Source organism: Rhipicephalus microplus, chromosome X, assembly GCF_043290135.1.
Source record: "Rhipicephalus microplus isolate Deutch F79 chromosome X, USDA_Rmic, whole genome shotgun sequence".
In the NCBI taxonomy this organism is placed as follows: domain Eukaryota; kingdom Metazoa; phylum Arthropoda; class Arachnida; order Ixodida; family Ixodidae; genus Rhipicephalus; species Rhipicephalus microplus.
In genome coordinates, this window is record NC_134710.1 from 345,503,213 (window position 1) to 345,519,547 (window position 16,335).

Genomic DNA, 16,335 nt, shown 5'->3' on the forward strand with positions numbered 1-16,335 from the left:
TGTGAGCCATACCTGGATATGGTTCGGACTGTTGGCAGAACCAGGGACACTACTACTCGAGAATGCATGGATGCATTCTGTATAAAATCACGAGGTTCATTAGGTACCAGTGATACTTTGTCTTTCTGGTAGGTAGAGAACAATTTACCAGATTGTGATTAGTTAGTATACTCTCAATGTGACCCTAGCTTACTCCACTCGTGTGCCTATAATTTTAATGCAGGATATGGTGAATCAATTGTCAAAACTTTGAGCTCCCCTAGACCCCTTTTCTCACTTTTCTTTGTGATTAAAAACAGCCATATCTTTGTGGCTCCTACAAAAACATGGACCAATTAGAATAGCAAAGAGTACTTCTAGCCTGACCTTTGTGTCTTGAAAATTCGTAGGGGCAAATTTGACATAGTAGAAGGACACCGTGTGTGGGTGATGCAGACCAGAGAGACATGAGGCTTTGACAAGTGACCGATATGCAATGAGAAGGAGAATGAATGCAGTGTTTGTGCGAGCATTCCAAGCTAAAAAAAGGCTAGGAGTGATCAGTGCCTTTTGTTGCATAAGTCATTAAATAACGAAAGCAACCACCAACACCTCTGCCACCATCTGGAATGTAAGAGCACTACCAAAAGCTGTATCCATTGTTCTTCTGCACAGGGTTACGGCGTGCAGCTCCATAGAAGTAAAGCGAGGGCACATAAATATTTCAATGTGGTAGTGTCAAAGTGCATGCTCAAATTTGTTGCTACAAAATTATAAAAAAAATCACTGCTTTTTTATCTAGTCGCATTAAAAAAACTTTAAATTGATTTTTAGACAACATTGCAATTTACAGATTTTTGCAGGTGAATGGAAATTCTTTGTTAGATTAGAAATTCGCAAGATGGTTTTGCTAGGTAGAGTTTTATTAGTATTTATTAGTAAAAACTGCACATTCAGGAGCAATGAAAACTTGGTAACGGGGGGTGGGTGCTGAAGACGACATTTTCACAAGTGGACTTGTCTTTTACAAGGCTCAACAAAATTTTGAGAAATTTCGTTCAATACAAAAATCATATTACTTTATCATTGTGCCTATCTCAAGAAATGAATTTATTTATAATATAGAACTGTTGAGAAATATAACTTGATGCTATTTATTACTGCGCACACGCACCAACGAAGACCAAAAGCTTGTACCGTGCACTGACTACTAAGCGGCGACAAATGTGCTAATCTGATAATGAAGTAAACATCACATCCTTTTGCTTAAAAAATAACACGTAGGGAAACAAGTAATAAGACCCAAAATGACATTGTACTTCGCAAAGAATGAAAAGTTCTTCAATTTTCCATGTGATACTTAATTTAGCAAGACCAAACACATACATGTGCTTTAACGTATTGTAACACAGGGCAGGAGGACCACACGAACACTAGAGAAAGGACAAATTGCTCTTGTGCCCGCATAGTTGTGCGCTGTGTTAAATTACGTTCAAGTAACCAACTGGCCCAGCTTTCAGTCGTTGTGTGTACATGTGCTTATTTGTGTACGTCTCATTATTACAGACCTAGCTACCCAGTATGATGCACCTTTTCTGCATAATTTTGATAAAGAAGCTTTGTATATGTAGTAAACTGTTTTTCGTGCATGCTCGTCCACTCACGCAACCAGCAGCCAAGAAGCTAGAGACCACAAGAGCGCACAGAAAGGGTTTGAGCATTCGCACGTGCGATCAACCCCGTGTCACACGGGCATTTTCGATTGCAATCAGCCAGGGCGTCTGCGCCGAACTCGATCTGGTGCAGCAGCGACTTACCTGTCGATCTCGATCAAATGTATTTGAGTGACACCAGTATTAGTCACTGCTAACTGCCCAAACTAATCGGATCAAATACGATGCAGCCGTCACCTAAATGCAATATAAAAGGGTACGACATAGCAAACAAAAAGAACCCGTGTCACAGTGGTGTTGTCACTACAGTGCATAAGACCCTAAATCTCATTCGGAAGTATGTCTGCACAAATGTGATCACGCCTAGGCGGGAGTTATTCAACACTACAGCTCACATGAACCAGCCGTCAATATGCGATCGTGCGTTGCGGTTTGCAGCAGGGCAAACACTATTCTAAAACTCTTATCACGCCCGCCTCGCCCCGCAACGCCCGCAGCGCTTGCAAACGGTATTCTAAAGCTGCGTAATAAATAAAGACTAAAGTTATACGCTAATGGCATTAAAATGTCCGAGAACTTTTAGAGTCATGTCCACCGTGCCACGCATGACCCGCTGGCGTCGCCGCCAAGCAGCAAGCTAAGTTTAATCACAGCGAGTCGTTGCCACATTCTTGCCTACACATAAATGCAGGACCTCCAGTTTCGGAGCAGACCGCGAGTCGTTAGGCCGGATGCCAACAGCGCGTAAGCGCGCCCTCTAACCACGCACGTAATCAATCAGCCGTCTCACTTCCGCCGAGAACTTGTACTCAATAGAGGTTTTTAGCAAAGTACGGAAACATGTTACGGAATGGCGGCAATACGGAACCAACTGACAAATGCGCATGCGCGAGCATCGTACGCGCATACGGAACGGTACCGTGTCGTATTTCCGTACCTTTTTTCCGTATAGCTTGCTAAAAACCTCTATTCTCCCGATAAGGTAAGGGCTCCTGAAAATTTATTCGTAATACGCTTCTTTTTTAATCGAAATGAGCTCGAAATGCGAGCGCACCTGCGGACCGGCGGTGCCCAGAAACGAGCGATCGACAAGTTGGCTTCTTCGCAGCTGTAAAGAATCGCGAAAGAGCGGCATGGGGAAACTGGGCAACTCAGGTTCGCCAAAGGGATTTGATTGATATGTGGTGTTTACCGTCCCAAAGCAACCATATGAGTACCAAAGACGCTGTAGTGGAGGGCCCCGGAAATTTCAACCACCTGGGGTTCTTTAACGTGCACCCAAATCTGAGCACACGGGCCTACAACATTTCCACCTCCATCGGAAATGCAGCCACCGCAGCCGGGTTTCAACCCCGCTACCTGCGGGTCAGCAGCCGCGTACTTTAGCCACTATACCACCGCCTCGGGGTGTTCCCTAAAGGGAACATATACATAAACAACTTGGTGTGCCTATAGAAACACTCACTCATGCACGCACGCTACCACTCAATAAAAGCACGCCGCAACACAAATTTGTGAGTGGTAGCATGTGTGAATGTATAAGCATTTTTAATGATGCCAAGTTTCGGTGAATTACTTACAATATGACGAGTTACAAACTAGCTGAAGAACGATATTTTTAAGATTAAGATACGTTACTTTAATTTTGCTGTACATGCTGCGCCATCTCGCGGCGCGCTCGCAAAGCCGCCCCCCTCCCTCCCCCGCCAAAAAATTTCTGTGCTTGTCTCCCTCTCTCTGCATATGACAAAATCGAAGAGAGCCCGAGAGAGAGCTGCGCCGAAGCAGGAAGGTATACTTTTTTAACAAAGTTTATGATGGCAGATAAAGCCCGACGAATGCTGCTTGAAGCCGAAATGAAATTCATTCACGTAAGATCATTCACACTGCCAATGTTTAAACACTTGCAGTGTTCAAGCTTGGCCTTATTATCTATAGACAGAATAGAAAACTAAGGAGCAATCAAAAACATGGCATGTGTAACAACAGTGGGATGACATACGAACTACACAGCAGGGAAAAGTTTTAATAACAAGGTGACAAAAGTACATATGAAAACATCAGCTGATGGAACATGTAGCAAAACAAAATATATCTATTCGTAACGAGAACGAAAAGGTTTGCAAAGGTAAGTACCGTTTGTGGGTATGCACCACGAGCGATAGTCTAGTAAGAGCAGGCCTCTATAAGATAGTTCACGATGTTCCTGGAGACGGGAAGACCTCGATTTGCGTGAACCTGGAACGTTTGACTGCCGTATCTGGAGCTGCACAGCCACTTCCTGCAAGCCTCCCCTGAGGTTTCTGCAACCCTTTATTAGGTACTTGACATCGTAAATAGATGGAAAATACAACTTTGGCGTCTCAAAGAAATCTGCCTCAGCTATGGGCAGGCTCCCTCCGGTCAGTGTCTTCATCCTGTAACCGAAGTCGTGGGCAGTGTGAAAAGTGAGGCACTTAACTTCGTCAGAGAGAACAAATCCTGAAGTCATAAGTAACTGGGCAAACTCAAACTCCTCAATGCCTTTCTCATCATGCCTGCGAAACATTACACCAGCCCTCACCAGGAAGTTGGTCGAGTCTTGCGCGAAAACGTCTTTCGACAAGCAGAACTTGAAGTTGAATTGCCAGGTGGACAGGCCTTCCGGCTGGTTGCCGTTCTTGTCAAAAAAACTCAGACCCGCCTGGATAATCTTGAGAGAGTCCACGTTGCAACGCAGCGCTTGATTTTGATAGTCGATGAGGCTCTTGAACTTTCGTACGTGCTGCGCTATGACGCCAGGGAACTCAGTATCCATTGCGATGTAGTTGTACCTTTGGACCAGGCGCCTGATGGTGCAGAACTCTTCCTCGATTGCAGGCCCAAACATCGCGGATTTCGTAGTTATCGTCATCTATGGACGGAGTGCTTGGCCTGTTATTGGAGCTGCTGGAGCTTCTATAGGCCTCAAACTCACTCATGGTGCAGAACTCTTCCTGGATTGCAGGCCCAAACATCGCGGATTTCGTAGGGATCGTCATCTATGGACTGAGTGCTTGGCCTATTATTGGAGCTGCTGGAGCTTCTATAGGCCTCAAACTCACTCATGGTGCAGAACTCTTCCTTGATTGCAGGCCCAAACATCGCGGATTTCGTAGGGATCGTCATCTATGGACAGAGTGCTTTGCCTGATATTGGAGCTGCTGGAGCTTCTATAGGCCTCAATCTCAGCTCACTGAACGCTTCGCTGAGACTACACACGGTGCACACGCACGAAGGCATTGAATCCTAATCGCCAACGTGGAAGATGCGAATGGCGTTTCTTCCTCTTCAGTTAGCCTTCCAGAGGGAGACTTCTTACAAACTTCGAGCTGGTTACCTGGCGCGAAAACAAAATATTTCATTTTTTTACTTTATTTGCCAAATTTTCCTGATTTTCACTAGTTGTCCTTGCTGACTGTTGTAAAGAAAAAAAAAGAGTAGTTTGTCATCACTTTATTATGAAAACGTCTGGTAAGTATTAGTGGCGCTAATGGACGGGCAGTTTCGTTTTCGCAGCTCTTTCAAACAATAACCATATTGTAAGACTAAATGAAAGCAGTCGGCGAAGGTGTTTATTTTTCACTTTTAATTCTGAGCGCAGAACTTAATGTTTTTTTTTTTGTAGCTTTAAAAAAAGAAAATTGGACAAGGGAGCGCGAACGGGCTGCACTATATAAAGAATTACAAACAAATCTTACATAGAATCAATGATCTGCTTCTATGTTTTGTCGCGCGAAACTGGAATTGTATTTTAAATTTAGTGTATTTTGTATAGTTTCGCGGTTGTCTCTAGTAGATTAAAGTATCCTGTGCACGCCTGTAGCCAGGACGGTGATGTTTCCACCCCCCATATTTGGATGGGGGGGGGGACGGGGTGTTTCTTTAGGGCAATTATTAAAAATGGGTGTTTTCAAAGGCTTCAACAAGTACCCCCCCCCCCCCCCACGATAAAAATCATAGCTACTAGGCTATTTTGCGTGTGTAAACTCTACTCTGCTGGCTAGAACTCTACAGGCAGTAAGACTTCATCTGCAGGGAACTAGGGCCGCATGAGCTGTACCCAATCCCAGTGGTTTACCTCAGGGGTTGCGCACCAGGTCCACGCATCGCTTGCCGCACCTCGAAAAAGATTTCTGTCTACACCATCCGTTGTCCTCTTCTATTTTGCGGCTAAGTCCTGCTATTTGGCCATAAATTTCGGGCTTTTGTTCAAGTATTTGTTGGTACGACAATATACAGTATATACTCTGTTGCAATGCGAGGAATTTTTAATTACGCGCGAGAGGAAAAAATAAATTTCGGTATTCAATTGTAGTGCGTGAGGGTCGACATTAGGTAGCAATACGTTCGACAGAAACTCGCGTTACATTTGAATAAGTGCAGTAAATAAGGAGAACACTGGCAGCGAAAATGTTGTGTTGGCGTCATCGTCGTCGTGATGGTTCATAAACATCCAAATGCTTTGGCATCCTGCTGCGGGCAGCTGAGTCTCGTTTTAGAATAAACGAATGCACATGGAAAAAAAAAAACGTCCTCTTCGTTCGCGCAAGTGTGGAGATATGCCGAGCGCGCCTTCACAGCAGAGTGGGATAAGGCAAGCTACAGTCCTCGATGTGCTTGCTTCGTTCAGGTTGGAGACAAGCGCATCATCTGCTACAGCGGTCGCCCTTACTGATTCAAATCTTCAATGCGCGCACTGCCAGCGCGCAGATTTGCAGCCTCTTAATCATGAGTAAAGACACTTTGTACTGGACTTGCCTTTGAAAACGCTGTATCATTCGCAGATGTTGCTAGTTATAGGTTTGTAAGCCCATATTAACACAAGTAACCAAACGTGTCTCGCCTAAAGGTGTTACAGAGAGAATAGCCCTCACTGCCTGAGCAGCCGCTGGACTGCTGGCTGCGGTTGAGTGGTTCACGGCCGTTTTAAATCGCCGAGTGCTAAAAACACCAGCATTCAGTTTCATTTCTAGCAAGTGTTATACCTATGTGTTTATTTATTATTTTTGACACAGCATACAAACAAAATTTCCCACCATCAGCAGTGATGTGTTTGCTGACGTGAGAACTCTGTGGTTCGCTGCTTATAGCTAAATCTTAAACCCGGTGTGATTCGCACGCAGGTTCCGAGGCTCCTGTTTTATGTGACTGACATATTGATCTTCGTGTGCTCCTATTGAATGTCTATTTAAACTATGGCGGCATTTTACATTTCGAGAAAGTACTGTCGAAAATACGGCAAGCATCAAAATGTCGTTCAGCAACCGTAGCGGAAACGACTAATACACATGTGATGCTTCAATTTTTAAAAGGGAATCTGCATAAGCTCTCACGATGTCCACTGTCGCCGCCGTCGTCGTAGCTAGCTTTTCGTCGGACCGAAAACATTTGTGGCATATACCGCATTTGCAGCATTCATAGCACGCGTATGCTTTATATGCTTTGAAAACAAGGCCGTACTCTGTTCGTCCGACCATATCTGTCTGTCCGTCGACCCTTGTACTCAACTCTGTATCTTCCCGTCCGTCCATCCATCCGGGTGTCCGTCCATGCATCTATACGTACGTCCACCTTATCATCTCGGCGAGTTCAACGGTGCCATTTAGGACCCAGTTTCGCTCTGCGGGAACAGGCAGACAGACGTTGTCGATGTTATGCCACACATTATATTTATTTTGTCGGAATCTATTTTGGCATACGCGATCCAGAACAGGCGCAACCATTTCGTGCATGCTTGGTGCGTCGTCGTCTTCTTAGCGCCTGATTCTTCTGGCACGTACTGGCGCGCTGCAGGGCCCCCCTTCGAGCGAGGAAGTTGTGACGTGTTAATGTGGCCAGAAGCACACTACTGAGACGCGAAATGCACGCGGCGAGTATGGCAGACGGAAGTGAATTTATTATGAGACGTTGTCGAAGCGTCGGTATACCCAAGTACTCAGTTTTAATTTGAAACGGTCGACGGTAACCATATCTTCACGGACGTTGATGAGCAGCTTGACTTTCAGCGACAAAGCACACGGCATTCGGGCACTACCGACGACGACGACGCAGCAAGCGCGAGATGATTGCACGTCTTTTAACACTTATGCGCATGTTCCGACAACTCATACCGACAAACTTGAAAAAACTGCTGCTCTTACATGTACCAGGCCATCGTGGCATATATCTCAATGAGATGGCGGATGCACAAGCCACAGTATCTCTTAGCGGTCCCCTTATCCCGATTTTCCCTGATACGGCTTACGCGGCAGCAATAAGGTTTAGTAACCTCTGTTTGAATGAATACGACTGCTACTCATTGGATAAATATCGATATTTCGCACATCTAAGATGCCGCTGGAATAGACAGTGGTGTGCAACACGGCACTTGGAAGTTACTTTTACAAGATTGCGTTGCAGAATTCCGCAACTGAAATATTTTTTGCATAAAGTTAGTCTAAAGGCGTCACCTTTATGTCAGACTTGCGAAGAAATGGAAACGATAGATCACTTCTTTTTGTTCTGTCGCCGATATTCTCATCAGCGGATAAGATACCTGGTAGCTCCACTTAGGAAATTGGGATTAGAAATAAATGTGGCAGTAATTTTGTCATTTGGCAGCATTAAATTCGGTTATAGCCACAGGGACGTCTGCTCTGTGGTATTTGAATACATAATTGAAACAAAGCGATTGCCAAGTTAATCTGCATATATATATATATATATATATATATATATATATATATATATATATATATATATATATAAATATATATATCATTTTAGACCCACCATTACCTCTGTCTCAAAGCACATCTGATGGACTGCATCGCTCCCTGCTCAGATATACTCCTTTCTCGATTTTCGGCTTTCTTTATATATTTTTTTTCAGCCCAAAATTACGTTGTGTTTGAAAAACCATTAGCCTTTTAGTTAAGATCCTGCCGTCCGGTTCTTGGCCGATCCCCCTTTGTGGGTGTGCGCCAGAGTATCATGGATCATCATCATCATCTGGCACGCGTCTGGGTTTTTTACAAACTATATAATTCGTTTCTATACAAACTATACAATTATTACGTTTTCGTCTTTAATTATTCATTTTATATGTTTTACCAAAACGATCTCTTCACATGCTTGAACTCTATAGTCATCATCATTAGTAAGCCCACCAAAATTGAATGCGGAACTTTAAGGCACCCAAAAATACCATATTTATTATTTTTAACATTATAACTTGCAGAGAAATTGCAAGGCTCCTTTGAAAATGGAGCAGAGCCACAGTCACGCCCATTTTCAGCACTGCCTTAGAACACGCGTATGCGAGGTCTTAGAACAAGAGAAAAATCATGACATAGAGGAAATAAACAAAACCATAACTACACTGATTCTATAAATGAAACTGCAGTTGGTTAAAGCACCAGGGCAAGAAGTAAGCAAACTCTCCCAAATCACAAAAAACGAAAAAAATCTACAAAAGCTACCCACTCAAGATCTAAAGTTGAATTAACTGAGCTAAATTGGCTGATTAACAAAACGAAAATTGCCGACATGGGGATTTATAGCACCAAAGAAATGAATGGAAAATTGAAAGAAAGGATGGAGCATGACAACAGGAAACTAATTACGAATGCACACTCCAACAGATAGAGTAACATAATAAGAAGTCTCAACATCTATAGTAAGGTGGCAGAAGACTTTTACTACAGCTCATGAATAAGCCACCTAACAGAGAAAGAAGCCAAAGTTTAACAAAACACTTAAATTCTATGAGTGAGTATAAACAGAGTTAGAAAGAAAGGAACATAAAATCAGAAGCCTAGCAGGAACAAATCTCGTTGGATACCCTACCCTGAGAGAATGGAATAGAGCCCTACAAAACATCACCCACGAAAAATCATGCAGCGAAATTGTTGACCCGATCAAAGATGAAGGAGATCTCCTGTTTAACAAGGTTGTGACACTTTCTGCACAATGCCTCACGTACTGGCGAATCAAATGTACAACCTAACTGTAAAAATGTGAATACTAAACAAATACAGAAAAAAAGAAATATGAAAGATTTAAAGAATTATACACAGATCAACAGATGTCCCACTGTGGATCATAGCCATGCGCTGTCAAACTGTAAAAATTGCCAAACGAAACACATCCATTTACTTAGCTTGCAAAGACTAATAAAAGGCATTCGACTCGGTACAGATACCAGCAGTTTTAGAGTAGCTAGTGCATAATGCATGCATGAATACCCTAGCCAACATCAACAAAGAGTCCACAGCAGACATACAGACAGTGAACTTTATTAAGGTCTCGAGGGGCGACTAGAAAAGCCCCTTTATGGGGGAGGAGCTGTCGCAGAGCAGAAAAATTTTATTTCTGAAGTGGATCTGGCAAGGAGGCAATATCTGAGCAATATTTGCAGCTTGCTCAGCAGAAGTATTTGAGCCACCATGTTGATAAGAAACATGAATAAACATTGACAAGGAATATCTCGGTACTTACACTTTACAAATGATGTTTTGCTTTTCAGCAGTGGTGCCCATGAACTACAATGAGCTGAGGGTCTAAACTGAGAAAGTGTTTAAGTAGGGTTACAGATAAATAAGTAAAAGACAAGGATCTAATGTTAAGAGACAAAACAAGAGGGCAAGAGTTTGCAACGGCACACTAAAATCCCTACAATCTATTTGTATTTAAGTCAGAAATTCACTGGACACGCAATTCATCAAAAGGAAATTCACCGAACAATATGGATGGGCTCAAGCTTTGATGGCAGACATTCCCAAATGACAAGAGGCAATTTACAACTATCCCTAAAGCAGAAAGTGGTCAACTATTATATGCTGCGAGTACTAACATATGGTGCAAAAATTTGAATGATAGTAAAAAAAAAAGAGAAGAAAAAAAAAGTCTAGAACAAATCAAGAGCTATGCAAAATAGAAACAGAGAATGGTTAGCATAACATAGGGATATTAAAAAAGCAGAGCTGAATGAAGAACAAACAGGGCTAGTAGATGACATTCTAGCAGACATAAGAAAAAAAAAGATTGGATCTAGGCGGGTCGAGCAATGTGAGGGAAAGACCAATCAGAGAGATTGTGTGGCTACGAAAAGATAGAAAATATTGCTGAAAAAAGCAGAGGACTTGATAGGATGATGAATTAAAAATTTGAACGCATAAGATCGAATAAGCTTGCACAGGGTTGGGAAAATTGTAGGTAAATGGGGGAAGCCTTCGTATAGCATTGGACATAAAAAAAGGCTGATATACAAGAAGAGCATGTGTTATCGAGCTGTTGCACATCACAGATTGGTTTCAATACCAACAAGTTATTCAACTCCCATTGCAGTGCTACTGCTTACGTATTGTAGAGTTACTACCAACTGCTTTTCAACAGGTTTCTAGCAACGCTGAAACATATCTGGAACATTTAGCAGAACCATATACAGCCATGACTCTGACTCTGTATAGTGCATCTGCAGCCATGCTTGATCTGTGGTACCTTGTGGAAGTTGTGGGCTCTGACGTGGTGTGCCGAAGAACCCGCGTGACCTAATAGACATGCTGGGCTGCTTTGCACAAGAGTGACCATGTTGAAAGGTGTGCCTGTTTAACCAAAGATGCATGGTTCCTCAGGGCGCTTTCAGCATGTGAATTCTGAATGATGACGCGTTTCAACTGATAACGCATGCCTGACTAGGCAGTTGTTATTGTGCCTGGTCAATTATGATACGGTTGGCACTGCAAAACTTCTTTAACACCAGCCACTCCAGTTCTAAACTAAAGCACATTGCATGAAGGAGGTAAAAAAATAAACCCACCTGCCTTCACAATTCGAATTTGAAAATTTTACATACTTACTAACACAACCAAATGAAGGCATGACTTCCCTGAAAGGCCATGCTCTTTTTTTGGGGAAGTCGCACCTACATTTGGTCATGTTACGAAAGTATACAAAATCATGATTTGTGGCAGCAGGTGTGCTTTCTTTACCTGCTCTTTGCACTTTGCTTCAGTTTGGACCTGGAGTGGCTGGCACTGAAGAAGTTTGGCGATGCCAAGCGTTCGGCAGCCTACATCACCCAGGCAAAGTTGAACCTGAAGGTGAGGCATGCTTTTTGCTTCATACTGAAAAAGCCGGTTAGCACGACCTGGCAAGGCCTCACTGGGTTGGGAAACGTTGACATTGCAGAAACATTACGCTATGTACTCAACAAAGGCCCAAAACTTAGCCACGAACCTCTGTTGCTGGCTCACTAATTACTGGTATTGCATCAACAAGTCGGCTAACATCGATGCCGCAGTTAGGGCTATTGCTCACAAGACAGTATCTAAGCTCTAGCAAGAGCAGGGAAAAAACCCTCTTCGTCAGGAGCATACATTGGTGGGTGTTGTTATTCTTCAAGTGCAAAACTTTGTGTCCATTTTAAGTGGATAAAAGTAGTGGCTCCGTTGCAATGTATGTAGATTTGTGCAACTTCGTGGCAGGACAAGCAGTCTACATGAACTTCATCAAGTTAAAAGTCATCAAAACCCAAATTTTGAAAAGCAAGGCAGTGGCTCTGAGTAAAAACTTGAAACTTACACAACTAGCAGAGTCTATCGCATACTGCAGCTAGCAAAAAGAACACCCTTTCTGTGTTTTTTATGGCCAAGATGCATAAGCCGAGTGTTTCATTCAGTACAATTGTGAGTGATTGAGTTATCTGGCAGAATGTATTAGTCAGTTTTTAATGAAGCGGCTAGACTCGGTCGTCAGGAGAGACTCATTTTAAACTGAGAATTTCCCTTGCATCATCCACTTTCTTCAAAGAATCCATCGATGAGTACTTGTTCTTGGTTGAAGTTGAGGACCTATTTTACTCTGTCCTGCACAGTGAATTGTTTTTCTACATAGGAAGTTTCATAGACGAGAGTGGTGCGGTTTCCTTCAGGAATGCTGCGGGCATAGCAATATAAGCTTTTATGGCCCTCCTCAAGTTTTGTGTTAAGGTCAACTTTATTAGCGATTTTATATTCAAAGACGAGGCATTTTCGTAGGCTCATATGTTGCTCTTGTGTTGTGCAAATTTTTATGTTTGACCGTAACTTGTTTTGTTACATTACACAAACATTTTGTTTAGTGGGAGGTTTTGAAAGTTCTTGCGTGTGATGATAAATTTTTTATTATTTCGAAACAACTATCAACCGTCACACATTAGCCCATTGTTAACAATGTTCTAGCAGGCTTTCGCAGACTGAAAAAGGATTGGTGTTTACACATGAGTTGAAGGCTTGTGGCTCTTTGCAGTTTTCGGCTTAGCCCATTACCTTGCAGAGCCGTCACGGCTGTTGGCTTTTTTGTTTAGGTGTGCAAAAGAATCGCTTCCATACAAGTTGATGCATTCCAAAACTGTGAAAAGGGCCACAGCTCTACAATGCCCAGGCTATGCATGTGCAGTGTCGTGCTCACACGTTATGCAGAAAACTTTTCAAAACCAATTGAATTGGTCGTCTGTGGTTGGTTTCTTTGCATGTTCCTTAACGCTGTAGCTGAGTTGCTCCACCAGACTATCATGAGAGAACACTACGGTACTGGGGTAGACCAAGAGAGCAGAACAGTGAGACCTGAGGTTGTACCGTGTATGCACCGAGCTGCACACGACCTAAAAATAGTTGCAAACAGAGATGGCATGCAATTCTTTTTTCTGTGCCACAAAAATCATCTCAGCTTTTTCATGTATACTAGTATACTACCTAATGGAAGCAACAAAGGTTGGTACGGCAAGAGGCATGCCAAGTCATGCACAAAATGTGTCAACCTGGTCGTTTATGAATTGCGACTACCCTACGGCAAAAGATGAATGTTGGCCGGGCAAGAATATGCGTGAATGAGCATGCACACAAACATGAGCTTTCGTTAAAAGATAAAGATGGGGCACATTTGCTGACTCATTGCGATTCTCATAAGTGTGAGCCATACCTGGATATGGTTCGGACTGTTGGCAGAACCAGGGACACTACTACTCGAGAATGCATGGATGCATTCTGTATAAAATCACGAGGTTCATTAGGTACCAGTGATACTTTGTCTTTCTGGTAGGTAGAGAACAATTTACCAGATTGTGATTAGTTAGTATACTCTCAATGTGACCCTAGCTTACTCCACTCGTGTGCCTATAATTTTAATGCAGGATATGGTGAATCAATTGTCAAAACTTTGAGCTCCCCTAGACCCCTTTTCTCACTTTTCTTTGTGATTAAAGCAGCCATATCTTTGTGGCTCCTACAAAAACATGGACCAATTAGAATAGCAAAGAGTACTTCTAGCCTGACCTTTGTGTCTTGAAAATTCGTAGGGGCCAATTTGACATAGTAGAAGGACACCGTGTGTGGGTGATGCAGACCAGGGAGACATGAGGCTTTGACAAGTGACCGATATGCAATGAGAAGGAGAATGAATGCAGTGTTTGTGCGAGCATTCCAAGCTAAAAAAAGGCTAGGAGTGATCAGTGCCTTTTGTTGCATAAGTCATTAAATAACGAAAGCAACCACCAACACCTCTGCCACCATCTGGAATGTAAGAGCACTACCAAAAGCTGTATCCATTGTTCTTCTGCACAGGGTTACGGCGTGCAGCTCCATAGAAGTAAAGCGAGGGCACATAAATATTTCAATGTGGTAGTGTCAAAGTGCATGCTCAAATTTGTTGCTACAAAATTATAAAAAAAATCACTGCTTTTTTATCTAGTCGCATTAAAAAAACTTTAAATTGATTTTTAGACAACATTGCAATTTACAGATTTTTGCAGGTGAATGGAAATTCTTTGTTAGATTAGAAATTCGCAAGATGGTTTTGCTAGGTAGAGTTTTATTAGTATTTATTAGTAAAAACTGCACATTCAGGAGCAATGAAAACCTAGTAACGGGGGGTGGGTGCTGAAGACGACATTTTCACAAGTGGACTTGTCTTTTACAAGGCTCAACAAAATTTTGAGAAATTTCGTTCAATACAAAAATCATATTACTTTATCATTGTGCCTATCTCAAGAAATGAATTTATTTATAATATAGAACTGTTGAGAAATATAACTTGATGCTATTTATTACTGCGCACACGCACCAACGAAGACCAAAAGCTTGTACCGTGCACTGACTACTAAGCGGCGACAAATGTGCTAATCTGATAATGAAGTAAACATCACATCCTTTTGCTTAAAAAATAACACGTAGGGAAACAAGTAATAAGACCCAAAATGACATTGTACTTCGCTAAGAATGAAAAGTTCTTCAATTTTCCATGTGATACTTAATTTAGCAAGAGCAAACACATACATGTGCTTTAACGTATTGTAACACAGGGCAGGAGGACCACACGAACACTAGAGAAAGGACAAATTGCTCTTGTGCCCGCATAGTTGTGCGCTGTGTTAAATTACGTTCAAGTAACCAACTGGCCCAGCTTTCAGTCGTTGTGTGTACATGTGCTTATTTGTGTACGTCTCATTATTACAGACCTAGCTACCCAGTATGATGCACCTTTTCTGCATAATTTTGATAAAGAAGCTTTGTATATGTAGTAAACTGTTTTTCGTGCATGCTCGTCCACTCACGCAACCAGCAGCCAAGAAGCTAGAGACCACAAGAGCGCACAGAAAGGGTTTGAGCATTCGCACGTGCGATCAACCCCGTGTCACACGGGCATTTTCGATTGCAATCAGCCAGGGCGTCTGCGCCGAACTCGATCTGGTGCAGCAGCGACTTACCTGTCGATCTCGATCAAATGTATTTGAGTGACACCAGTATTAGTCACTGCTAACTGCCCAAACTAATCGGATCAAATACGATGCAGCCGTCACCTAAATGCAATATAAAAGGGTACGACATAGCAAACAAAAAGAACCCGTGTCACAGTGGTGTTGTCACTACAGTGCGTAAGACCCTAAATCTCATTCGGAAGTATGTCTGCACAAATGTGATCACGCCTAGGCGGGAGTTATTCAACACTACAGCTCACATGAACCAGCCGTCAATATGCGATCGTGCGTTGCGGTTTGCAGCAGGGCAAACACTATTCTAAAACTCTTATCACGCCCGCCTCGCCCCGCAACGCCCGCAGCGCTTGCAAACGGTATTCTAAAGCTGCGTAATAAATAAAGACTAAAGTTATACGCTAATGGCATTAAAATGTCCGAGAACATTTAGAGTCATGTCCACCGTGCCACGCATGACCCGCTGGCGTCGCCGCCAAGCAGCAAGCTAAGTTTAATCACAGCGAGTCGTTGCCACATTCTTGCCTACACATAAATGCAGGACCTCCAGTTTCGGAGCAGACCGCGAGTCGTTAGGCCGGATGCCAACAGCGCGTAAGCGCGCCCTCTAACCGCGCACGTAATCAATCAGCCGTCTCACTTCCGCCGAGAACTTGTACTCAATAGAGGTTTTTAGCAAAGTACGAAAACATGTTACGGAATGGCGGCAATACGGAACCAACTGACAAATGCGCATGCGCGAGCATCCTACGCGCATACGGAACGGTACCGTGTCGTATTTCCGTACCTTTTTTCCGTATAGCTTGCTAAAAACCTCTATTCTCCCGATAAGGTAAGGGCTCCTGAAAATTTATTCGTAATACGCTTCTTTTTTAATCGAAATGAGCTCGAAATGCGAGCGCACCTGCGGACCGGCGGTGCCCAGAAACGAGC

General features: G+C 42.9%; 1 pseudogene; it reads right to left on the reverse strand.

The window, feature by feature from the left end:
- Positions 1-3,658: 3,658 nt before the first annotated feature.
- Positions 3,659-5,005, reverse strand: LOC119162336 (CCR4-NOT transcription complex subunit 7 pseudogene; annotated as a pseudogene).
- Positions 5,006-16,335: the final 11,330 nt, after the last annotated feature.